Source organism: Neodiprion fabricii, chromosome 6 (genome assembly GCF_021155785.1).
Source record: "Neodiprion fabricii isolate iyNeoFabr1 chromosome 6, iyNeoFabr1.1, whole genome shotgun sequence".
Classification (NCBI taxonomy): Eukaryota; Metazoa; Arthropoda; class Insecta; order Hymenoptera; family Diprionidae; genus Neodiprion; species Neodiprion fabricii.
Genome location: NC_060244.1, coordinates 16,417,527 through 16,444,276, shown reverse-complemented (window position 1 = coordinate 16,444,276; position 26,750 = coordinate 16,417,527). Strand labels below are relative to the sequence as shown.

General features: G+C 41.9%; 1 protein-coding gene across 1 annotated transcript in view; it reads right to left on the bottom strand.

Annotated features, from left to right (window-relative positions):
• Nucleotides 1–26,750, bottom strand: part of LOC124184990 (fasciculation and elongation protein zeta-2-like) — a 467,596-nt gene that overhangs the window by 285,919 nt on the left and 154,927 nt on the right. The gene's annotated exons all lie outside the window — the stretch shown is intronic.

The following is a 26,750-nucleotide window of genomic DNA, read 5'->3' as shown; positions in this document are numbered from 1 at the left end:
TTTTAAAAATAAACTACATTTTGTATCGTCAAGTAAATGGGGAGAAAAAAAAGAATGAAAATTACTGTCTCAACGCAGTGCAATATGCATCTTATTCAACTATCGGTGTACAAACGTCGAAGCCTGTTTATAGTCTTAACGGCGAGAATAAAGCGTCTCTGTTAACGACCGCAGGGTATTACCGGAACCCTAGGTCTAGCAATTCTGCCATAATCGCGATTTACGTATAGTTGCGGAAATTGGGCCGAGGACAGTTGTGCGTAATTGAACTTAACGCACCCCCGCGGCAAATACTGTCTTCGACTATTGTTAATCATCCGTACCAGACTTTAAAACAATTACTAGAAACGTTAATCTGATCTGCGATTTTGAGTGGCGACTCTGCCTTCACAACACTTGTGGGTCTTACTACCTCGATCAGTCTATCCGCGTGAACTTGACCCGGACTTTTCCACTTGGCAATTGGCACTTTTATGTTTTCAGTCTCTGGCTTAATATTTTGCGCGACTTGTGTAGCCGGGACAGGTTTAAAAATTTTCGGTTTGCTGCCTTTTTCTTTTACAGATATACGGGACGTATTGTCAGGTCAAAAAGTATTGAAAGAAGAACTTTGTAAAGGAATTGTTGAAAAAGTACCACTGGAGCTGATTTAATTACAATCAACTAAAAAAGTTCACGCAATGAAGATAAAAATGTTAGTACACTGAATTTGAATAGTACCTAAGCATCGTATTATCTATGTTAAAAACAAAAGAAACGATGTTAAATTGTCATTTGGTCACTCACAAATTCGTTCGGCTTGTCTGATTTGAGTCAGGTTTTTGTTCCAGCGTATTTTTGGCCTGACTGTACGTCCCGTACATCGTTTCGATGACTTTTGAAATACGATATCCATACTTCTGAGGTCCTTGAAATCTAAAGTTTGATCCAATTTTCCTAAATTTGGAAAAAACCACTCGACACGAAAATCAATAAATACTTGCACAATATTCATTTGCGTCAGCGATTATTTAAGACCTTGACAATTCAACAATCGTACAAAATGATAGCTGTTACAAGCCACGTTAGTCGAGTATTTTATTTTTCACATGGATAATAAATACAATCAAGAAGCTGCATCCGGATGTTTCCATCTTTCGATTTTTAATTCAGTTGTAATCTGAATTCGCGTCACGTCTTGCTTAGAAATGAGACGCCTGCCGTCTTATCAAATTCCGTCGTACGAAGAAGAGTGGAAAATAAATGGAAAAAAAATCGTCGAATCCGCTTTTCTTTACAGGCCTGTCTGATACGTACACCGTGGAAATTTCGGGGAGATTTTCGCAGGCGGTGAATTCAAATTTTTCGATATTAGTCGTCGGGTAGATATATAATCTATACACTCCCCTGCCGCCGCAAGTTTGCCAACCTGCCTACAAAGAGGTAGGTGTGTATTGAATGAAAAAATCACCCTCGAGTCTCTTCGCGTTACGCTGTAGGTAGTTGGAGAGACGTCTGCAGCTCAAGGGGGGAATAAGAAAGGGGAATGAAAAATAAGAGGAAGAACGTATAAGAAGAAGTGGAAGTATAGTCAAGGGGGGAGATGCAAAACGAAGAAGAATACAGTAAAAAAGTGGTGCAGAATTTTGCCGCCTCGACTAAATCCCGTACCTACACGCCTCTCTATGTATATATACATATACATGCACAGAAGTATATACCGGGAAATATTACTCGATACTAAATACAAGCCTCGTGCAGAGTTCGGCGTTAATCCGAGCTGCAGAGGGAGGACTTTGCCCGGTCGGCGTTGGCGGTGGGTAAGTACTTAGCGCAACTTTTCACTTAATCTTCTTTCGCTTCCGTGGGGGATAAAAAAAGAAGGGTGAAAAACGGGGGCCGGGGGTTGGCCTCGTAGAGCCAGTCGAGCCGGGCCGAGACAACGTTGAAATAAACGAAGGAATAAATATAAAAGAAGTCGGAATGAATAACGGGTAGTAATAAGGGCAAAGTGCAGCAGCGTCGTTTTATTTCTCACGGTGTATGTATAGGTGTGTATTATAACGGCGTCGAGATGCTGCCACGTCGAGGACGATGGGGATGGGAAGGCGTACGGGCAGCGTGCAGAGATGAACCAACCCTCTTCTCGCCAAGATACTGCCGCTGGAGGGGTTGAGCGAAAGCAGCGAAAATAAAGGCGCTAAACCAAATCATAAAACGGGGGTTAATGGCCAATAAAAAGAACGAAGAAGCGCCGTGCGGAAGTCTCTATGTGTGAATACGTAGACGTGCAAGTGTGTATAAGTGTGGACGTCCGGGGGATCGTTGGTGGCGACGTCGGCGTCGACGGTGATGGCGGTAGCGTCGTTTATTGCAATTCTTTATACCCCTGGCAAGGTCCTTTGATTGAATTTGATACCGGAAAGAGAGGAGGACCGATCTATTTTCCAACCGCACCGGCACCCGCCGTTTCGCTAAAAACTAACGCGAACGAGCACGACGCTCTGTTTTGACCGACAAAGAATGTTGGAATAACGAGAAAAAAGAAATCGAATCGATACAACAAACTGAGAGCTACGGACCGGGGATTGCGGAAGTCGTAAATGCAGGGAAACCGTTCCTGGTGATGAAAGGTTTTCTTGATTTTATCTTTTACTTTTCTTTGCTTGGTGGTTGGCTTTTGCCGGAGGAAATTATCTTGACCACCTCCGCCTACATGTTTTCGCTCTTTCTCAAATCGAAAAGGGAATTTTCAACACGCCAAAGAGACGTACCACGCGAGGAAAACGTTAAAAAAATTTCTTTCATTTTGGATACTTTTTTCTCGTTATTGACTCGTCTATCGCTTATCTAAATAAATGTTTACGTCAGGTGCGATACAATTTTCGATGTTGATTAGGTAACTGCGGTTTCGCAGGATTGTCGAAATTGTTACTACATAAATTATCGCAGATTTTCGTATATAATCCTCTTATGGGGTCCAAGTCGGTATATCGCGTGATTGGTAAAATAATTATAGGATTATATTTCGAAAGAATAAAGTATAATATAGTATATACGGGGCATTACTTCCCAATTAGGTCACTATATATATCATATATATACATATTAGGGTATGGGTAAAAAAAAAATGATCGCGTCGCCCTCCAAACCAGTTCCAAATGATAAAAAAAAATCTACGCAAATTCCCAGCTATGCCCGTTAAGAAGAAGACGTGGCTGTACCATAAACCTAAATTTAATTATCAATTTTTTTTTCTGATTAGCGAAATTTTGATTTTTTAAATCTAGTTTATTAGTCAATTTTTTTTTTTAACTTTTCGAATCTATTATCTATTTGTATTCAATATACAGATCAAATAATAAGGTCCTCCATACTAGATTTGACGAGAGTTTAGTTCTACCATCCTATTATTTTGAAACAATAATTCGATTTAGCTGCTGTTGAACGTTTTTAATCACATCAGAATCAAACATAATCAATCAAAGCACAATATTTAGAAAATGTACACTGTACACTATATATATTTTTTCTTATCCATAGATAAGTAATGCCCCACATTAGAGTCCAATACAGTGAAGTACGGAAGAAACTATCTTCTTCTTATACTCCAAATATACGAGAGAAATACTTATTCGGTAGTTAGGAGGTTACTCAACGATACGAAATTAATTTAATCGAGGAAATCATGCATTCACACGACGGCTTAAATCACTTCAGAGCCCTGGACCATGATTCGCAACGATAGTGGCATCACACGGTGCAACAAAAAAGATAATCACGATACGAGAAAGCAGAAAATACGAGCAACTTCGGAACGATCCGATACAAAGGTAAAAGCTTTACCTTAGTTGGTGACTCGGGCATGCAGGCACTGAACTTAATTTAAAATAACCTTAACGACAGCAAAAGAAAAAGGTAAGAGAGAAGGTAATCGGATGAGGAAAGGAAAAGAAGCTAAACGATAGAGAAGTTATGAAAAAACTGTAGTGGTAGAGGAAAGAGGGAAGATGAAGTAACTCGAGGAAATCTAGATCAACGAGAGATAGTTAATAGCGAAGCTGTCTCCTGACGAGTTGACCGTAGAATAGACGGAGGTTCGGCTCGCCGATCTCGCCGTTGTCGTGAGGTGGTTCTTTTTGTCGGTTGGTCGTTTGTTCCCCTCCGTACTTAGGTCATCTCTCTCGTGGTGAATATCGGTTACGAATACGCCACATATTTACTGAGATTACGGATGGATATTGCGCAATGTTCGGCCGGTGACTTCTTCATCGAAACTTACTCCCCTGGTTGCCCATTGTTGGTGACCCATTGGCAAAGACAAGCAGGACGTCTCCCGGCCAAATTTTTCCGACCGGAGAGCGACATCATTTCGCATCTCAGAGTCGCTTCCACCGGTGGCTTCGTGTTGGCAGGGTATATCTGCCCTCGAAGTGGTACGAGAGGTGGGGGTAAACTGTAGATGCTGGCCCAGATGGTTTGTAAGGGACAACGGGACTTGCACGTCAGGTAGTCGGTAGATGAGGTCATCGGGAGAATAATTATTAGTCATCAGGATTGATGCTGGTCCATCGATAGGCGGGATCGTTGCTGTCCTGGTACCTTTTTTGCTTGCGCCGAAACGCGAAGTGCAGAGTTTCCAAAGAAAGAATGAGTTACTAGTAGTTATTACCTATTTTGAATCGAGTTCGGTTGGAGTACCCCGTCAGGAACGCGTTTTCCGGGAGTTTCCTTCAATTGTGCGGCCTTGCGATGAGTCATTTTGAAACGGCACGTTACAAGTGATAGTAAACGATTACAGAGATTACAAAGATTGCCGGAGGTTGCAGAGATTACCTGAGATTAAATGGAGATTGCAAAAAGATAACAGATAACAGAGAATGTAGAAGATTACAACGAATACAAAAGATTACAAAATATACATGGGATGACAGTAACATGCGTACACTAGATTACAACAATAATTAACCCCTCGTTGTGTCTTTGATACGATTAACACTGCCGGTACATAGGAGGAAATTTAACAAAAATGTCGTGTAAGGAATACTATGCAGGTTATGTAGAGGCTCCTTTTCGAAACAGTTGCAGACCAGAAAATGAAATTTAGGCCACTTTAGAAAAAGTAGATCTAATGGCAGCCAATAATTTCGAGAAGATGTCATTTTATAACTTCTATCCAACCATCATCGGGGGCCGATGACAAAAGGATTAAAACAACCTTTAGAAAACCTGTGATTCATTTGTTCACATTACTGATTGGATATTCACTAATCTAAGGAAAGGTTCGGCGGGAATCACATGAAAATCTATCAGCACTTGCTCGATCGAAAAATTAAGCCGATGACAATTCAAACTGTCACGGCAAATGTACGAGGAACGAATATTGCCCAGGGACTCGTCAGACTTAGTTTGCACGCTCCGACTCATGCATAAATAAGTAAATAAATAAATGAATAAATAAATACACAAGCCAAGTTAAGGCCGTGTTGCCCAAATTTTCTTGAGTCGCGAATTGCCTGTTCGAGTATGCATAGATCTGCAAGAAAAGATGGCAAGGTAAAAACTTGATTTTCGCAAGCGAGATGGAAAAACTCCCGTGCCGACGTCACACGCCTTGCGGATAGAGTTATACGGGTTATGATCAGCAGAGTGGCGTTTCCTCCGGAGTTAGAGGTTGATGGGCTTTGCCTATGAACGATCATCCACGTTTATTCAGCCACGTATAAGGCAGCCGAAGAAACGTTTTATGGCACTTTCCGTTCGCGGGTTTATGTTTGGAAGAATCCGAAGAGCTGATATGCATCTAAATTTCCGTACGTCTGGCACGTTGTACTCACGTTGCCTTTGCTGCAGACGATATGTGGAGTACGTGGATTTGCGATTCCACCCTTCACGTATGGGTCGTACAGTCAAGTCGAAAATGCGGTTGCAACGAAAATCTGATAAAACGGAGTTGTAGGAAATCTCACTTGAGCTATTCTCGTAGAATATAGCTAAGAGGTTTCCTAGAATTTTAAATATAAATAGCGCATTGTGTCAACAACTTCAGAGTAACAACGTTATATTCTATCATTTGTCACCGAAAGATTCACTTTGCTTGTCAGATTCTAATTAACAATAGCTCATTTTGCTTGTGAACTTGTTCTTCAAAAATTGTCGGAGTTGATTTTTGATAATAATGATATGTTTATTGTTATTGGTTTTTTTTCACCAATCGACTAGCTCGATAAAATATCTGTCTCAGACAATTCTTAATATAATCACTTACAAATAAGACAAGTTCACCGAAATCGAAAGAAGAACGAGCAACATGATTTTCCGACGTTTGTAATAACAGGATGTTGGCAGTTGAAATTCAGTGTTTGAACCGTTTTTTTTTTTAATAGATTTTTTCAAAAACACACAGACTGTTTCAATCATACGTACCTTGATGAGGTTAAGTTACACTTTTCAAACCTTTGTTTAGTCATGTTTTCATTTGGACACATTCTTGAACTCACTGTACGTCCATTACACTAATAATTGAACTTTGACCGAGAAACCATTTGTCTGGACCGTTTGACTCACACGTAACATTTAAGTAAGTTTGCCGCCTTGAGGTACGAAGTTTCTTTTTTATAAGTTTATAATTCTTTTAAAACAGTGGTAAAACGTGTTCTAAAACCAAAACCAACCCTCGTTAAATAATTCAATGGTACGTTATGAACCGCATCGTTTCTCTAGTTCTAACGTCAACAACATCTTGATCGCAGGCTCGGCATCTCAATGCACTACGCAAATACAGATTCCATAAATACTTGCTGGGCGTGAGAAATGTATAAATTGATCGTAACTTCTTGCAGTTCTTCTCTCCTATGTAAACATTTTCGAAATCCTCTACAGGCCCGAATGTCTTGACTGATTTAAACTAAATTCATGCATGCAGCTAATATAAGATGCGCTAAAAAAAACTTTCTGAACTCCTACGATTTCCGGCGTTGAAAGGACGGGCCGCTGATTTCTTGAAAAAATTTATAGCTCTCGGGATTATTAACCTCGGTGTAATTCACTTTGAGACTTTTTTTGTCAGTGCTGACGTTTTTGAATTATGTTTAGGAATTTTTTATCCTCAGATTAAAAAATTATGTCCTCTTGAATTTTTCAACCTATAACTTCTTTTTCTTTTTAGCGAAATTTGCCATTTTAGGATTTGATAAATCTCTAGAACGTTTCTAATTAAAAAATCTGTTCTCAATCCAAATCAATTGTAAAAACTAGCAATAAATCATATTGCTCTAATCTTGGTCGTATTTATTTCCAACACCACTTATATTTCGGTAAACTATATTTTGCATATACATATATATTGGGTTCAAGCACCTCCAGTGTTTGCTATTTTTATACGCTAGAAATTAAATTCGCGGAATTCAGCACAAGTCGCGTTATAGAATCGCGCGCAAAAACTTCTACGATACTCGAATATCACTTGCGGGGTAATAAAATTGCAATGACTTATAAACATGAACGGATAATATTGGTATGCGGCTGAAAAATTACAAAAAATTTCTTGATCTTTGGTTTATTCATTTTAAGCCTCTGAATCGTAAACGATCCAATAAAACCGTGAATGATTTAGGCCACGTCATTCTCTGACTGAAGAATCGTAAATTCTTAGTTACTGTTTATTCAGGGTGGTTAAAAGCTTTGAGATTCTAAATTCGCTGGTTTTTTCCGCAGTTTGAAAAACAGTTTTCACGTGGTATTAAAACGTTCATCCTTGGTCTCAAGTCATTCCTATCGTTAATGCAACTGAATACGAAAGGAAAAATTCAGGTATTTCAGCGGTGAATATTTCTTAAGTATGACAAAAAAGATGTCAGAAAATTTCTACTTGGATAGCAAAATTCGTGACATTATTTTTGTCATCCAGTCTCATCAACCTCACAGTTAAATTCGGGTGCGCACGATATTCGCGGACAGTGCATAAATTCCACGACATTTTGTCGAGGAACTCCAGGGAGAAAAAAAGTGGTAAAATATTCACGGTGAAAAATTCAGTTGGAGTAAACGGAGACTTATCGGCCAGGCATCGTTCGAGACGCCCTTGCGTTGTCACGAGCACGCTAATTTGAATTTACGTTCTTCTGCCAAGTGGGGGAAAAAGAAAGAGAAAGAGAGAGAGAGGGAATTGAAAAACAATTTTCCAAATACAACCCGACGAGATGGCAGTTTTACGGGGTATGTGCGTCGGCTGATGTCCCGAACTTTTAACTTTTACACCGAGTGAAAGGTTGACAAATTTTCTGAGTACCTACTTCAATCTCAATTTTTTCACCGTTGTCCGGAACCTATGAAGCAAGCAAATAGAAGTATCGATATCTTGAAACATCTTCGGCGTTAAGAGTGTGTCGGAGAAAGTTATTATTGTAGAATGAAAATATCGATTTTTTCTCAAGTAACAATAGGGAATGTATTTGTCTAACCCCTGTTGCCAGCTTGGAACAATTTATCATGCGTTCAGAATACCAGGAGCACTTTTATCGGCATCAACGATGCTGATAGAACAGTGCGAAAAGCACGCTGCCTGGGCCGAGGCTTCGAATCAAGGCCGTTGTCATCCTGCATGTACGAACATATCGGAGAGCCTTCGATAGATGGCACATGCTGTATTATTCACGGAATGTATTTCTCATCAGCCGTCAATCAACTGACACAGTTGACGAACATGGTGAGTAGCTGCGGTCAGTAATCATCAATAATTAACAGTTCATCTCGAGGTGTAGCTGGCGTATGTAGGCACATACGTTCACTGGTCATGATCTGCTCGGTTTTGAAGGAGGCGATCATAACATCAGGGGCGCATTATTCATAGCGTTATTTATTCGGTGTTCGACAGTTGCTTTTTAATACCCACTATGTTTTATTGTTTACTTCAATCGCAAACTTCTCGAGATGCGCAAAGAATGGGGCTTGAATGTCTATTCATAAGTCCGTAGTCAAACTTATCGTGTGTTGTTAATTCTTTACAATTGATGAGGAAATTACAATCATCACTTTATATGGATCTCAATTCTCAGGTTACGGAAAGAAAAATGGGCAGTTCAAAAAAAGGTTCATTAGTTCATTTATCGTAAACCGTGAAATCGACGATGGTTTTCTGAAATTAAATGAGTAATTATATTCAGCGGAATAATCGTGGGGTTCCAAATTGATGAGTTTCATTCATTTTAATTTCTCTTCCTAACTCCTTGGATCAGATAAGGAAAATTGTACCAACAAACGAAATTTACAACAAAAATTATTCAGCGGTATTTCAACAAAACTGCGATTATCTCCGACATTTATAAACATTCCCGACTAACGTGGAAATCCGACAAGAACTTAATCGCTGCAAAAATTGAGAAATCTCATTTATGTTTTTATTTGTAACTCTGTATATCCGCAATCCTTGACGATCATTTATCTAAAGTGATTTCGTATACAAACTCTGTGTATTAATTCATTCGACTCAGACAGCTCGTAAATGATAGCAACAAGAATCTGATCCGTATTATTTCGTAAACTCTATGTTGGGGCAATTTCAAGCAATCTCAGACCATGCAGCATGGTAAGGTAAGGTATCCAAATCGAAAATTTCCTCCATAAAATCCGTGAACAATCTTCGAGCAACGTCCTTTCATTTTTTCGCACTTACAGCTGCCCCGACTTGCCGTACATACGATTCCGCAAAGAATCTGGATGATTCCGGTTTGGCCTCTACACCGTGTACGTGCGTGAGTAAACAGCGATGAAAGGGGTTGGCGGGAAGAGGGGCGCATCCACCGTGCCCGTTAAATTGTAAATGTTAAATTCCGCGGCCGGGTGTCATTGCGTAGGGACGCCGGAGCGTCGGGGCGCTGGAATGAGGCTGATGAGGCTGTTGATACAATCACGAGGGGTTTTGCTCCGCCGCGGCAACGTTCGGGGTGACGGGGGTGAGGGAGAGGGCTATTACCAGCCCTTGCCAGCATCCGGCCGGGCAACATTACCGTACTCGCCGTACCAGCAGCCGCGCTAACCGGGTGTATGTTCAACACGCCATTCCATGTTGGCGTACTCTCGCCCCCGCCCCTTCGCCCACCTACGCCACCCTCGCGGCAACGCGTCGAACATGCTGTCACAGAGGCGTCGAGCACCTGTTCCGCCGAAATTGACACGTTGTCTTTTCCTCTCTCTCTCCTTCTCCCTCAGTCAACGCCAGCAGAACAGCTCGGGGGTATTTCTAGCGCCCTGACGGTCAAGATGATGTCGCGTGTATTAATCGTCCGCGAGAGTTCAGCGATCGTCGGTCTCGATGCGTCGTCGTCTCTTCGGAAATTGATAAGTTAGGTATAATATAGGGAGGGCTCGGAGTTGGAGATGGGGATGGGGATGGAGATAGGTATATACGAGGGGTCGGCACGAATCGTGTCCGCTCACCGCCGCAGATGCGGTCCAATATTTTCATCCCACGGAGATGTCGGCGGCAGTGGTTCTCCGTTATCACGGCTGAACGAGTACGTTTCAGCTCCGGGCTCGGCGGACTTTCGCCGAGGCGAGAGAGCATCGCGTTGTCATTTTCACGTCGCCAACCTCTCGCGCTCACCGCCATCCACCTCCAACCACCTCCGCAACCGTGAACCGTTCCTCCGTAGATATATGTATACCTATACCCAACCGTGTATCCGGCCGGAGTGTGGAATTTAGGTACTAAAGCTACGTGCTTGCGGTTCAAAGACGAGGCGAGGGATAGGAAATACTTCAACCGGTAGGAAACACTCTCCGTCCGTCCGTAGTCCTCCAGCCCGTGTACTCTCTGCCACCTCAAAGGGTGCCGGCGCGTTTGCTAACCCCCCCTCTTGAAAGCTGCACCATCCACATTTCGTATTCCGTATATCTCTACTCTGTATTCTCCCTGTTAGCGTCTCTTCGCGCGACTGGGTACACACACTCAGGACCTATGGACTCCCGTCGTCGACCCGTATGTACCATCTTCATTCATCCTGACCCCAGGAAGTCACTGTCTTCACCGTCGCCATCGCCACTACCACGGGCGTAGGTATGCACATATACCCGGAGTAAATGTACCTACACCTAAACTTAACCCAACTATACGTACATAGGTATAGTCTTGCTGGAGCAACGTGTCGCCTGGGTAAAGCTGTTCGATGTCATTTTTGTCTTTTACTATGCGTAGTTTCATAATTAATTTATATATTAAAACTAGCGTAGACGCGATTAGCGGAATTCTTCATTTGTCTGCCATCGAGGAAATCGTTACGGCTTTCAAAGAAAAAGTCTTTTGTTTTCGAGTTGAAATTGACACGATTCATCGCTTTGACTCAAATTGGAAGAATGTATGACCAGCGATCGTGTACGTTATGGATTAACAACTTTTTTTGAAACTGCAGATCAACAAAATTTTTCTAAACTTCGAAATGATCGACTTTCTCGCAAAAAAAGTTCCTTATCATCCGTCTCAGTTAAAATGTTTTGTAATTGTGTTTACCCGTTGAATGATGTGTCGAATAAAAAAAAATATCGATACAATCGAAATGTCAACAATCTTCCACGGGCTGAAAAATGTTATTCTTTTCTCGATTATTATTATCTATGCGATTCAAGTATGTTTAATTTATTTATAATTGCCAACAGTGTGTTAGGTAAATCAAGTTTATGGGCCGATAATCACCAGAGGTTCTCGCATATCAGAAAAGTGGATAAGGTGCATAAATTTTGAAAAAAATGGCAACAGAAATGATGACAGGTTTCACAAAGTATCGTGTTATATGTAAATTGATTGGTAAATCACTCTGGTTCTCAGAGAAACGTAAAAGAAGCTAATTGGAAAGCAACGTCTAATTTGAAATTCATCCGACTGAGAAGAAACGATCGCCTTTCGCGTCGCCTTATAGCAGATATGACATCAAAGCACGTGACAATGTTGTCCAAGTTCCTCGCTGCCTGTGAAGTCTGCCATCCGAGAATACTAAATTAAATTCGATAGGCTGGGGTCATTTGACAACCGTAGAACCCAGAAATATCTAAGTTTTTCTCAACCGTAAAAAAGTTGAAGGGCTCAAGCTCCAAGCAGTGGTTGGATCTGATATCCCTGCGTCAACTGCTTTTACTTTCAGTCTTCGGGTACATCTAACGGATATCGCAGCTGACGTCACAGAGATCCTACAGCGACTTTGAACTGATTATTGCTTTCAGCGAACGTAGTAAACAGCTGCTCTGATAAAAACTCGTTTATCAGAAAATTTCCCACGCATAACTCTGCAGTTCTTAAAAGAACTCCCCTTCTTCTTTCCGACTTTATCTTGCACTTAAAAACTTGACTCTTTTTTCCTACCCTTTGGTAATAGTCATAAGAAATGAAGAACAAAACACTCACTGAATTTCAGGGGATCTCGGAGTATCAACCGAGTAAGCAAATTCTACTTTATAATTATTGTTACTCGTGAGCATGTCGTAATTTCGAATTTTCGAAAATCGTTAATCGTGAACTGATACACAGGCGTTTGTGCTTGCGTAGTGATAAAAGAGTTCGGAAAATTAACGGAGATGCCATAAACATATCCGCTGCTGGTTCTGACTCGCTTCAAGGTTATGCTACACTGTAATTGTACCTACTGCTAAATCCCGTATTTTTTAAATAATTTTTCCGAACATGCCTTAGTGATCATATAAATACGACGATAAATCCTATAATTACCAAAATTTTTAAGTAATTTCACCTTTCAGAATTTACCAAAAAAACTTGATAGTCCAATCTTTATGACTAAAAAAGAAACTCTTGAAATTGCAACTTTTTGATACCGTTATTTTCTATTTCCAAGTATCTGGGGGGGGGGGGCCGTTATTGCCTGTCTAAATTTCGAATTTCGACCCGATTTCGCATTAACTTCGGCCGCCATCTTGACTTTAAAGAGGATTTTGTTTTTATCAAATAACTAGCCCATTTTCAACTTTTGACCGCAAATGGTAATAGCGAAACTTGTAGGAAATTTAATTTTGTACAGCCTTGGTAATAAAATTTTTTTGTGCATGATCCATATTTTCGAACTGAAATTTGACAAAAGGGGGGTGAGATAAAATTATTGCATTGTCTCCTTTATTTTCAACTTAAGAATTTTGGCTTGTATTGTATCGTTTGTCTCATGGGATCAATATTTTAGGCCCTACACTTACGACAAATCTAACGGTGTGGTGGTTTTCCTTTCAGCCACGTTTTTTAGGATTAAGTCGAAAAATATCAATGTTGGACAGAAAAATTTTTATGATCAAAGTCGTAGGGAATTAAATTTCTTACAAGCCTGATTATTGCCATTTGTGGTCAAAAGTTGAAAATGGGCGAGTTGTTTGACGAAAACCAATTCCCCCATAAATTCAAGATGGCGGCCAAAGCTACTGCAGAACTGGTCAAAATTTTGGATTCAAACTACCAATGATCCGTCCCAACGATTACAAAAAAAATAAAATAATTGTAGTATTTAATTATTGCAATTTCAAACGTCATTCTCCGACTGGACTATAAAGGTCGAACGTCCTCTTAAGTGCGCTGCACTCTTGTTCCGATTCTTAGAAGCTATTTATTCCGACCAATCGATATTTTTTTGATGAAAGTGAACATTTTCGACACTAAAGAAACATTTGATTGAAAAATATTGGCATTAAGTTAATCTAGATAAATCCGTCTTTCGCAGTTATAAACTCGTCTTCCGTATTCCCGTTACTTTAGTGTCTGTAGTCATTTCTCGTGAGAGTTTGGACGCGCTGGAAGCCATATTGTGTAAAGATATATAGGAATACGGAAATACACTAGCTTCCGTAGAAGGATATCTCGCCGCAACAAGTTCTCGAGAGAAGTTTGAAGCGAGAAGCCGGATCGCAGAATCTCTACGAAGACGTCAGCCGAGTAACGCCGACTGAATTTACCTCTATGAAAAATGTTTGTTGAGTCTTTTTTTTTTTTTTATTTGTTTTTCGCAACAAGAACATCGCGCAGGTAACCGCGGTTTTGTAACGACGCGTTGGCAGTATGGCGCGAGGGCGAAGGGTTGGTAATAAACCGTGAATATTCGTGATTTTTCGTGTTTAAACGACGCTGAGCTCTCGCAATGAATGTTGAGCAATAAATTCGCGGAGTCAGTAGCAGCATGGAGCGGATTCAGAGTAGCCCAGATAGCCGGAAAATATTGCAGGCAGCGTAACAAATACATGCTTGAGAGGATGAAGCAATTTTTTTTTTTTAACCACACCTTTCCGCAGCGGCGTGGCGCTGCGTGAAAACTGCATCATAAAATGTATCGCACACAGGCGCGGATGATATTTCACGCAGAGAATAGTTTTACTAAAAATGTGTTTCATGTGCGAGAACATTATCGGCGTCATTCGCTTTCACCGTGCATGCCTTACGCATTAAATGACCTGTGTGTACGTACGCACACTCACGTACGTTATATCGGAACGGCGATAGTGCAACGGACCCTCGGCTCAAAGGTGATGATGTTCCAGCAGCGCTGCCTCCGTTGTGCGGTAATACGTTTCACCGTGCAGCATAAAATATGAAGAATAAAGCGCTAAACTATAACGCAAACAAATAAATACGCTATGTACGTAAATCTTGGCCGGTTCGCGATGTAAAAAATCACAATTTTTTCTCTGCTGCGCTAACGCTAAGCGCTCAGAACTCGCGGGTGCGGATGATAAGATATACGCGTAAAGTGCATTTTATACGGCCATTAGGTACAACAATGGAAACAGTCGTACGCCTACAAGATGGGCTGAATAAGTGTTCGCAGTTTAGTACCGGATGAAGATGTGTGATACCTAGTATGGAGGCTGACAAAGTCGACGTCGAGTAACCGTGCCAATAAAACTCCCTTCAATTTTTACGGACGGAAAAGTTTATTTCGGCATAAAATCTGGGAAGGAAATTCATGTGTAGGATCTTTTACCCTAATTTTACTGTAAACGAACTTGGGTGTACCCTTCCTGTTTCATTGATACCACAATTTACACTTCGCGGAAAGGCTGCTTCCCTTTCACCTGGAACAGGCATTGAAATTCTCCCAAAGTTCTCGCATTTCTTAAATATAATTCCTTTACATCGAGTACACCTGAGTCACGAGGTAATATTCACGCCTGAAAAGTTTCGTCACGCATCTTTGTCTAAATGATATTCCTGCAAAGTCGAAATTCGTTTTGACCGTTGTTTTACCGCTTATAATTCAGGCGATGGAAGCTTGTGAAATAACTTGGAATGCTTTAAACTAACAAGTGCAGAAGCCGTGCACACCGGAGAATATAAATTTCATGAGAATTAATGGGTTCACGGATCTTCAGAGTTCGAAAACCGCAAATACCGAGCGTGAAAAGTTGTTAAAGGAAGAAAATGTGGAACAGACTCTACGGCACAAGCAGATCTCGTCTTTCTCTCTTTTCTCTCGGTCCAGCGTCTTTCCCGGCCCTTTGCGTCTATTTTCTCCCGTTTCATCCCCTTCGGTGTCGCGAGTAGCTCTTTGTTGCGGGGGTTGAGCGTGGAACAGCGTTTTGTCTTCCACGGTCCGGGGCATGCACGATCTCAGAGCCCCGCAATATCAATCTCCACCACCCTGCACCGTCGGAGGCTTTTCTCAGCGACGTATTGCGAGGCACGGCGAGGGTGGTTTGCGCCCCGCGATCCCGGTCTTGCCGCTTCGTTACTTCGCGCATGGTTAGCGGTGGAATCCGTGCCGGATATGCGGTTTCTTTTTTCGCGTTATTCTCCACACCGCAGCTCGATCAAGGCCCGCAGGCGGGGTGTCGAACAAACGAGGCTCTAACATCCCCCGTCGGGTAACGCTTCGCTCCGTGTTCGACGATCCGTTAATTACCCGGTAGCAAAGTGGCCGCTGATCCTCTCGACCGGCTCGATCGACGATTCGAGTCGCGTCCCTCGGCCCGGCCGACGCTCAAACTTTAGTACTATTGACATAGCTCAACAAATCCATTGCGCTCCTCCCTCGGGCCCGACCTTTGTGAAGCTGAGCGGAAGGTCCGGCGGACAGTACGAGGGATAACGCGATCACCGACATCCCGTGAACGCCTTTAGCCTCCGGCCGAGATCCCGATCTTGACTGCGATTCGTCATCCAAGCACCGAGTTTCTTTTCACGGGGAACGAGGAGTCGCCCCTCCTGATCGTACAAAATTCATCGGATATTGTCTCGGTGGGTTTCCTTCATTTTTACATCCTTCTGTCACTCGGCTCCTCGGATACGAAGAGCAGGCTTATCTCTCGTCAGCGGATATCGATACTCTGTATGTACGTACATGTATGTATGTATAGACGCGCACATGTTTCCGCGTGATGTGAGATTTCGGAGGGTCCGTAAATCGACCATATGACAGTCGGTAATAGAACCGGGAAATCAGTACCTGCCTACTGATATATTACGGATTGAGAGGGGGATTAAGCAATTTATAAATTGCCATTGGCACTTTACAGCCTGTCTGTTGTGTCTCGCGATAAAATTAGACGGATTGAAGTAAGAATGAGTAGACGTGCCGAGGTGGGGGTGTAGACTCAGATTTTTCGGCCATTCTCGACCCGTTCATCAATACCTTAGATTAAGATATGTCATTTACAATTTAAGTCGGACTGCTCAAGTCATTCATCCATCTATTACCGCGGAGTGAAGATAATCGTGAATGAATGCGTTGCATACATTCTTGGAATTGAATTCAACCTACTGGAAGAATGCTTCTCGCATATCCATACAAAAAAAAGAGTTGTGATTATCGCATAATGACGTACATATATTATAAAACAATAGTGTAGAATAATAGAACTAGACTTCGTCTATACGGCTTACGCTGAAACTTCACACCGGTAGAAAATCGCCCACTTTTCGCACTTTTCACACTACATATATTATTCTACCTGGCACGAAGTTGCAAAGCGCAGAGGGGATAATAATGCTAAGGATTTGAAATTTCGTCGAAACCAGAACTTAACGAACGAAATATCAGTAATTATCCAATGAAGACATTTCCGAATAATCAGATTAAGGTAAGACCGAGGTGTCTAAAATCCAATCAAGTCGATGTAGATCACGCCATGAGTCTTGATACGATATGATGGCTGTAATTACGGCAACTGCTTTTACTCTGACTAATGTATCTAATCGCAGGAGAGACGACATCTCATAAATCCTAGCTTTTGCCCGATTGTGTTTATATATACATATATACCACTCAAAGATACCGGTGAGTCGGTTTAACGAAGGTGGTGTAATCAGACAATTCCCAACAAAATTACCCCCTCTTCAACCCGTCGTGATATCGCAACAAGAATACGACACGGCCGCCTGATAAATCCTGCCGAACGATTTTCCTTTTTCCTTCCTACAAGCACTGTAAAAAACGGAACATGTCAGAATTCTACCGTGTCGAGCAATGCCCGTCTCAGGGAGGGAATAACGAGGCAGGGTTAGTCAGGGGTGTAAGATGGAGTCTAACTAACTAAAACTAACTCGGGCGGCGTAGCTCGTCGGGCGTAAATTCACGGATCTTAGATACCTAATTAGTTTATCTAGGTATAATCTTGCGCAGTTAACACCACGACCGGCTTCGAGGGCAACGGACGACCCCTACCCAACTAAATCCTAATTAAGCAGGGCTGGCGATGTCGAGCAACGAGCCAACCAGCCGGAACCAACCCTTGAACACACCTTGAAATATACGTATACGCGTACGTAGCTTCGAATCCCTTTTGCAAGTTTTACGAGAAGTCGTCATCTTCCGCTTTCAGTTACTTCTTAAACGAGCCGATGCGTCAATTTTCTTTTCACAGTCCAAACTTCGATCTGACTGCAATTCAAATATGACATAACTTACTTGTGCTTGAATACGAAAATGTTCACACTTTAATCCATCTGATCACGATTTGAATCTCGAAACTTTATTTTCTATGTAGCAGAGTCTAATCTTACGAAATTGATTTTAAGGTAAGTTTTCGGGAATTGTCGTAAATTACGGTTTTTTCGACTTTTTCCGTCCTTAATATACGAAGGACCAGAAAATAAATTGTTCTAATTATTTTGTCCTGAAATATTTGGCCTGGGTTGAAAACGAGGTTTTAATTAAATCGTCACAAATATGACCCCATCGAAATTTCGCCCGTACAAAGCAGGCCGAAACTTGCCGCATCGACGCAAATACTGCAATAATACCGAATGGTAGGCGAACCCACGGCTACTAATGGTCTGCTACACAATTCGACTCAAGTAGACACAATATTGGGCCGCCGCCGTCTATGGGGGATCGAATAATCGATTTTTCACCATTATATAGCCTCCACTTAAACGGCTCTTCCAATCAGCCGGGCCAAGATCTGCGGTTGAGATGCCGACCATCGTAAAACTCGAACGACTTCAGAGATCGGAGCCTGGAAGTTTTACGGGGATCAATGATTGAGTGCCGAAGAACGAGGGGAATGTTAGGTCAAATCGAAGTACGGACAAGGGGATCAGTAATGCATGAAACACGGGATGCTACACAAGTCTGAGAAGACGTGAATGGCATTCAGTGGGCAGGGCAGGTGTAGCAGTACCCAACGTCGCAGCGTTACCGAGTCGGAATTTAGCGCCTACATTTGACCCTACCAAGGTTCGTATAAACCTACTTTGAAGGAAATTGAACTCGGAAATCCTACGTCAACCCTCTAGCCTCTAAAAATTTAAGAACAAACCCTACATCGAAACTCCAACTTCTAAAAATTAAAGTACCAAATCCTAATTAGACGCTCTCAGTAGACAATTGAACCTATTCTGACGTTATTCAACCGACAGCTTCTCATCTATAGATATGTTTATACAGCGACATTTGTAACGAATTTCTTACATTGGTAGGTGGTGATGTAAATCTTACAATTATATAAATGGTTATACAGATAAAATTGGCCAGAAATATTGATGTGAGATGAAATAAAACAAGACAAAAATAAATACTTAAAAAATAACTCTTATCTTTCTGAAGCATCGTACGTTAAAAGTAATGTTTGTCCTTTATGTTGAGTCGTCAGTCCTTGTATAATATATATTTCGATCAATCTGGTATTTGGTGTTAGAATTTTCTTAAACTTTCCCAACAGGGTTCGAAAGGATTACACAAAACGAATAAATAAATGATTAAAATTCTGTCTCGATGCTTATATGTTAATTCGAGTTGTTACATTGATGACTGATGGAAATGACTGTACGGATACTGACCGACTGACCATCCTCGCAGCCTCACGATGATCGGCACCGCACGTGTATGTGTGGACATATACATGTGACGTCCAGATTCTTACACATTCAAGTGTTCGCAATGAATAATCCAAGGGCTGTTTCGACATAATTTTTATAAGTTTCAATAACATTCGAAAATTAAGTATCGCATTTCAACGGTAATTATTCAACGTTCTTACGAATATAAAAACCCTCTTAACGAAGAGCCTCAAGTTAATATGAATACGAAATTCCAAAATTTATTATTACATCGAATTGCGCTACTTCTCGAGGGTTGAAGGAAGTTATAAACAAACCCTGCTTCGAGCCTAAACTTGGTAAATCGGGAAATTTCGGGCATTTTTAGCGTCAAAGTAGAGTCTAATATAGCGTTGAAATAGAACCTAATTTAATACTTATTGTTTATTGCCGCTAAGTTTCGACCCGGGTTATGTCACGATCCGATTCTTACCGAGTTTACGTACATGCGTAACAATTATCGAGGTCGCGCGGTGCAAAGCGATCTGACGAAACCAATGAGCCGTACAGACGTCGAGGTTGAAGGTACCCCGCCTCATACGTTCCGCATGGGGTGGCAAATTAATTTTTGCCCAGCAAATAAATTCTGAACAGCCCTTGTTACGCTTCCGTATACCTATAATGTAACGTGCCTACTTGCGCTGACGAGGGTCCTCGCCGATGTAACAATGGATGTAACCCGCGAGTAGTCCCTCTAATGGCAATAAGCAGACTCGAGGGCCGCGGTGTGTGGCTCGTGCAGGGGCGGCAAGGGCGAGGCGAGGGCGAGGCGAGGGCGAGGCTTCGCCTGTATTCGTGATGTATCGTTTCGCTGCGTTGAACGTTCTAGCCCCGCTACACAGGCAGGGGTGGAATTGATTTTCTAAGGAGGTTATTTTGCCCGAGGGCTGCGCCCGCTCTCCGGGGCCTAATTATATTTGATGGTGCCCTTAAATTCGCCCCTTGTAACGCCGCCGCGACGCTCTGCCCCCGCCCCCCTCCCTGCAGGAATACGTATTACGCGATACGAATGACTCCCTTCCGCGCCCCTCTGATGCACACAAGCTCGTATACCGGCTCCATTATCCGCACTCGTATGATCTGCCAGACGCAACGCTTACACATTGTGCCCGGTTTATTATGCTCGTCGCGTACCGCCGCGTGTGAGATATAAGTCGACACTTGACGCGGAAGAAAGGTGTAACTTTATCATTCTCATTGACACAGTGTACACCGAGAGATATTTTCAGTTGTCGCTACTATACGGTGTTTAACCATTTTCAATTGCTACCGATACCGAAAAATATAGTCGTTGGTATGGCGCTACGAAATTGATGTTAAGGTTTCGTTCGACTGCAATAATGTGGCGAAGTTAAACAAATTTATTTAATGCTACAATGAGGAAAAAATGTAGTATGGACAATTATAACCACACTAATTGGTTACTCGTACCAGAATGGTTTGTTAATTCCAACAATACTTGAACCGTTTTCATGGCAATACCCAATTTACCATACCTTCGTAGTACCTGTGAAGAAAATAAAAATTTTCAGCCTTCGGTATTCGAAACAGATAACAGCCTCGAGAACATGAGAAACCGGTATATATACGAGCCTGACAAACGATAAAGTTCATAAATGGCCGGAAGACACGTGCATAACACATGGCGATAATGCCACGCCGAGACACCTGTAATTTCACGTGTCGATCCCCACAGGGAGAATCGAAAATGCTGTAACGCGAGCGAAGAACGGGCGTAATTCAATGTCAGAGACGAAGCTTGGGGGACTCATTGTCAACGGGTGATTCCCCGAGCTTGTTTGCAAATGTCAAAGAAGCCGAGAAGCGTCAGGCTGGTTCCCGAAAAAGCTCGATGCCCGCATCTGGCGGTAACTTTGGTCCGAGCCAGCGGAGTGGATGTGAAATCAGGGTTGAAATAACGGAATCACGACGTCAGCGACGGCGGTGGAACATATTAGGTTGTCCCGTCGGGGTGGCGGATCTGAAATTTTATTCGAGCCAATCTCGAGGCAATGTATCGAAGGGAGCGAGTCCCGATCGAAGGATAATATAACCCAGATGTCTGACTGGGCGGACCGACGAAACTACCGCAACCGTTCACCGTGATAACTGCCTGCAGCGGTCGGAGCCGAGATATCTGGCGGTTGTTCAGAAATGCTCGACACGTCGATATACCGATTCCCATCTCAAAAGCACAATCTCTCCGCGCGTCATGCCACCCATACACACATCCTGCCCCGTATCACCCGACGTCGGAATAGAATAGACGATGAATAAATGGAGACACATATATAATATGCCTTTGATCGGGCGCACCAATAGCACCACCGAATGAGAATAGATGTCTCCGTGCTATCTCGACTCGACGACGACACCTTGGCACGGATAATACGGAGGGTTGCTTCCCCCGGTGCGGAGTCGGTGACTCATTGTCGGAGGAGATCCTTTTGCCTGCACCTTTCGCTTCAATTTGCAAAATATTTTTATGTCTATTCCGGAGAGAACGGAATGTATTATTTCCTCGATCAATAATCGATCGAGTTCAAGTCGGAGGTGCAAATTATCGAGCATCGCGAAAGTGCTTTTTTGTTGTGTTCTTTTTCAAAGTCAAAAAAAAAAAAAAAACGCTACACTTTTCTTCTTACTTATTTTAGTAAAATGAAGAACGGTTTCGTGTTGATATGCTTTACTCGTAACATCGACACGAGTAATAAATCGAGAATATATATGAGGTTGTATAATCGAGTTCCGATAAGATCAAAGTGCAATTAAACATACGCTTCCATTGTCGCAATTGAATATCTGCATGGACGGAAGAATTTGATATTTTTAAAACTCTTGCCTACCTACTTCCGGGAAAATGAAGAGCTTGAAGTTAGTAACGTTAGCATAAGGGAACATTAGGAAAATAATCACTTCTTTGCAATTTTACAATGATTTCGAAAGAATTGGGTTCTCAAAATATGAGCACGTTCTACTTCATTACGGTTTACTGAATTTTGGACAGTCCTAAAATTTCTAAGAAACAATTTATCCCAAGCATGCATCGTTACGCTAACGTTACTAACTACAACCTAATGGAAATGTAAAAATATCGAACGTCACTCGAATCAAGTTCTTTGTGGCGGCATATCGCAACGTTTCTTTTTTCTCATAGCGCGCGAAATGAATAAAGAGCAGAATTTTTTCTTCTTAGAACGCTGTCTGGAGCGTTGTTCAACTGTGATGTACAATGCGATAATGCTATAGAAAAATAAACAACTTAATTCAAACGATACAATGAGCTAACACGTTGTAATTGTCTAGGTAAGTACACTAAATGCCCCATGTTACAGAGATGGAGATAAAATAATAACTCATCTAATTGACCCCAATTCATAAAAATAATACTTACATATAGAACTTAATTCGTTACAGTGAACGCATAGACGTGACTAACTGTAAGAGATGTCGACTTGTTGCTGACAAAAAGTGTAACACAACAAAGCCGTTGATACGTTGTGTCGCTAATTACGTAGCTCACATGGTGCAAATTTCTGCCGTGCAATTCGCCAGAACTTGGAGTATCCCTAGAAATCTCTTTTGAAAATAAAAAGTACGAGATCAAATCTTCATCTTCTGATTTACAAACAAAATTTGCTACTCGAACTTAGTTCAGCGCAGACTTGAGGTATACGTACTATCGTTAAGTGTGCAACTGTAATTAACCATAAGCTGACGATAGATCGTGGTTGTTTAGTTAGGAAAAGAGATTAGGTTGCAGATATAATATATGCATTTCATATGGAGGCATTTAAAAGTATTCCCAGCACTTTTAACACGGAATTGAAATTATTATAATCACCGTTATCTTTTATAGGCCTTTATAAATGAGCGAAATTTGAAGTATCGTAAATGGTGTCTATCTATTTTGACGGTAATTTTTATCCATTGTGTGGAAGATTTTTCACATAAATTCTATAAATTGTGTTTTACAGAGGTTAATGAAATGTAGACAAGTCATTCTTTTCTAAATATCGCAATGCAGGAGATTGTAAGTGTCTCAGATACCGTTACAAAAAAAAAAACTTTGTGACAGCTCGGCAAATGATTCTATCTTTTAGCTTTCTGAAACACACGGTAAATTACTATTTACTATATACTTTTCCAATCTTGGGATAATCTATAAGTCTCGCTTTCTTCAATTTATCCATCTTGAATATACAACTCTACCGAGTATGTGAATTTTTGTCTACGTCTGCTGGTTCAGCTAACAGTAATTTTCTTCTTCGGATGTTTGTTGGCCAAATGTTTATCGGGGTAATGAAGTATCGCCTCTTAGGGAGCGTCCATAAATTATGCCATCGAATTTTTTGGGTTTTTGAATCCCCCCCTTTGTCATCTTCTGTCAGATATAAAGACCCCACCCCCTCCAAATGCCATAAGAAAAATTGCTGAGCCCCCCCTCCCTCCCCCCTTACAATTTCTCGAATAAAAATTTTTTGAAGCTAGCGGAATGAAATAAAGGATATGCATTGCAGAAACTTTATCTATTACCTGTGATAAGAGCCACACTAGTCCCGAGCTTCAGCGCCTCAGCGAGACCGCGCTAATAAAAGTGTTTTTTATTTGTGAATTTCGCTTTTTGCATATGGCGTCATAATTTCTGTACGTCCACCTCCCCCAATCCAATTACGTACTTTACGAACGCTCCCTTACCGGTGTGTTAAATCCCCAAATCTGTAACTCGTACAATGACGATATAATTCGGTGCTGCACTCTGCATACTCGTCATCCGTACTAAAGAATTTCGAGCTAGTTGAGAAGTCAACATCTTGATCATTTGATGAAACTGGCTTGAAGAGAGTTTAGGCCTTGAATTTTGCATGTGCAAATCCAACTATATGAAATTGGTAAAAAGTGAAAAAAGATGATGAAAAAAAATGGTGGACTCTGAGGGTAAAGTCTTCTCAAAAATCATATCATGAATTCAACAGGCATTCTAACATTTTACCAGAATTATAAAGGCAATTATGCACGTTCCGAAATTTCTATTTTTTCTTGATTAAGTGATGAATCGGTATCATCAGAATGACGGTTTCAATTTACGTTGCTACGTTGACGTTGACTCGTAGCAATAATCAGTGAACAGTCAGTTAACGATAATAGTTTATCAGGCCTTCTCGAATCATTACGTTAACCCAACTTGAGATCCGCTTAACCTAAAAAAACTTACATCATCTACATAACCTCCATAAGTCGCGTTTGTTGGTTTGTTGGTTTAGTCGTTCAGTTGGATTCTTGAACAATTGCGTACGACATAATGAGGGGTTAAGCCGAGGACTTATTCACTAGAGAAGTCCTCTGTATGTTGATACCCCAAGTCTTTCAAAGTCTTTAGAAGTCGTTGGAAGTCTTTGGAAGTCGTTGGACGTCTTCGGAAGCCTTTGGAAGTCTTTGGAAGTTGTTGGAAGTCTTTGAAGGCCTTTGGAAACTTGGAAGTCTTGGGACGTCTTCGGAAGTCTTTGGAAATCTTTGGAAGTCTTTAGAAGTCTTTGGAAGTTGTTGAAAGTCTTTGGAAGCCTTTGGAAGCTTTTGGAAATCTTTGGAAGTTCTTGGAAGTTGGCAGTGACTCATACATCCAACCTTGAATTGAGCATCCTCTCGGGTTAAGCTCCCGTCAATAGTTTGACTCTGATATCACATCTCCTCTACATTTCCAAGGGCGGACTTTTATCGAGAAACTAGTGTCAAAGAGTTCTTAAATTTGGTAAGCATAACGTAGCTGAAGTTCAACGGCGGTGAAACAGAGAGGGCGAGAGTGAGTGAGAGAGAGAGAGAGAGAGAGAGATGGTAACAGATTCGACAAGGATGACGGTATCCTTGTGTGATTCGATGTGAAGGAGGGCAGGGTGAGTATTCAGACAAAGAGCTCGGCAAGAAAGGAGGTACCAAGATACACGTGTAGATATTTTTCTTCCGCGTATAAATTCTATTGTATATTTTACGTATGCAATAGAAGCGAGCAGATATCTTCCCGCGACGTACGCCTAAACCGATACGGTAAAGCCGTATGAAAGGATCTCCTCTACATACATCTTCACGTAGATGGAAATACGTTTGCATGCATACGGACTTGTCTGTATGTGTATGTACCCGGGGCTGTCGCCAAACGGCCTTGCGAGACCAAATTTGACGTGGAATTGAAATATTCATAACAGGGAGTCCCACGATGTTGCCGCATCTCTCTACATATCTGAACGTATACGTATATATGTATGTATATATATATATATACATACACAAATATCCCTTCGACGCTCAGCAAATTTGCATTTTATTTCAAAGTCGGAACTCTAGTTATCTAGCCGGAGTTTCGTACCACGGAATGCAAGCCCGACCGAACAGACAAGTGCTACTCGTCCTATTTTCACACAAAAATTTAATTCCCGACTCTGTTCAGTTGTACGAAAAATTTGTTCCATACACCAGACTGCACACAGTTGGAAATAATGTGCGCGAATGGTAAATTTATCCTCAAATCCCAATGCAGTTACGCTTTTAAGCGACATCTTTGCACGGTTGCAAACTGCTAAGTTTTGTTTTTAGTCCAAGGAACAAGTGGTCCCCGGATGTCACGATAGCAACGAAATTGGTCATTAAAATCGAACTCAATGCACCTCCGTTGCACTCTTCCCGTACTACGCGACACATTTCTCCGTGCCGTATTGCCGTATCGTTATTAGACGCTAATTACGATCAGAAGCGATAGGAAGTCTGTTTCGGTGTGATTAAATTTTCGGCCATACGATCGGACGCGGCGAGGTATAATCGTAGATCATGCACCGCAGGTATGTATCAGGTATGGTATCCCTCGGCTGCGCGCCGGCACAATCTGCACGGACGTGTAAGGTACACACGTATCGCAGCCGTCCAGTGCATAGATGCATATCCGTGTACCTCGAGGCCCCCCCAGCAAGGCATTATAGTCCGTGGCCGACCGCATTCTCCGGTTCTCTCACCGTGATAGTCTATAGCTGGTAATTTGGTCCCGTGCTCCCGGCTTCATCCACCCGCGAGCTTGCGGACGTCATTTCCTGGCTGCGCTGCAGCGAGCAAATCGCCCGGGCGCACCGCCACCTTGTAATTCGCCTGCAGGTTGTTCTACCTCGGCTTCGTCCTCCGTACCCTCCATCCGACTGCAATTAGCATGTATCCTCTGCACAGTGCCTGTGCTACATATTAATGTATGTGCTCGTTGTAATGGCGCAGCTCCTCGTACGGACGCGGCGTATTGAATCGACACCGGAGACTTCAATTATCCGTTTTACAATGTTTGCTCTTTAAATCCAGCTCCTATGGCGCAGCTACGCTTGCCTACAATTAGCGAGTCTCTGTATAACCACCTGCCGGGCATGAATTCAGCTGTGTTTACAAAGCGTTCGTCTCGTCTTCATCACGATCGGCTCCACCTCGGTTCCTGATTATTCGTCTCTAC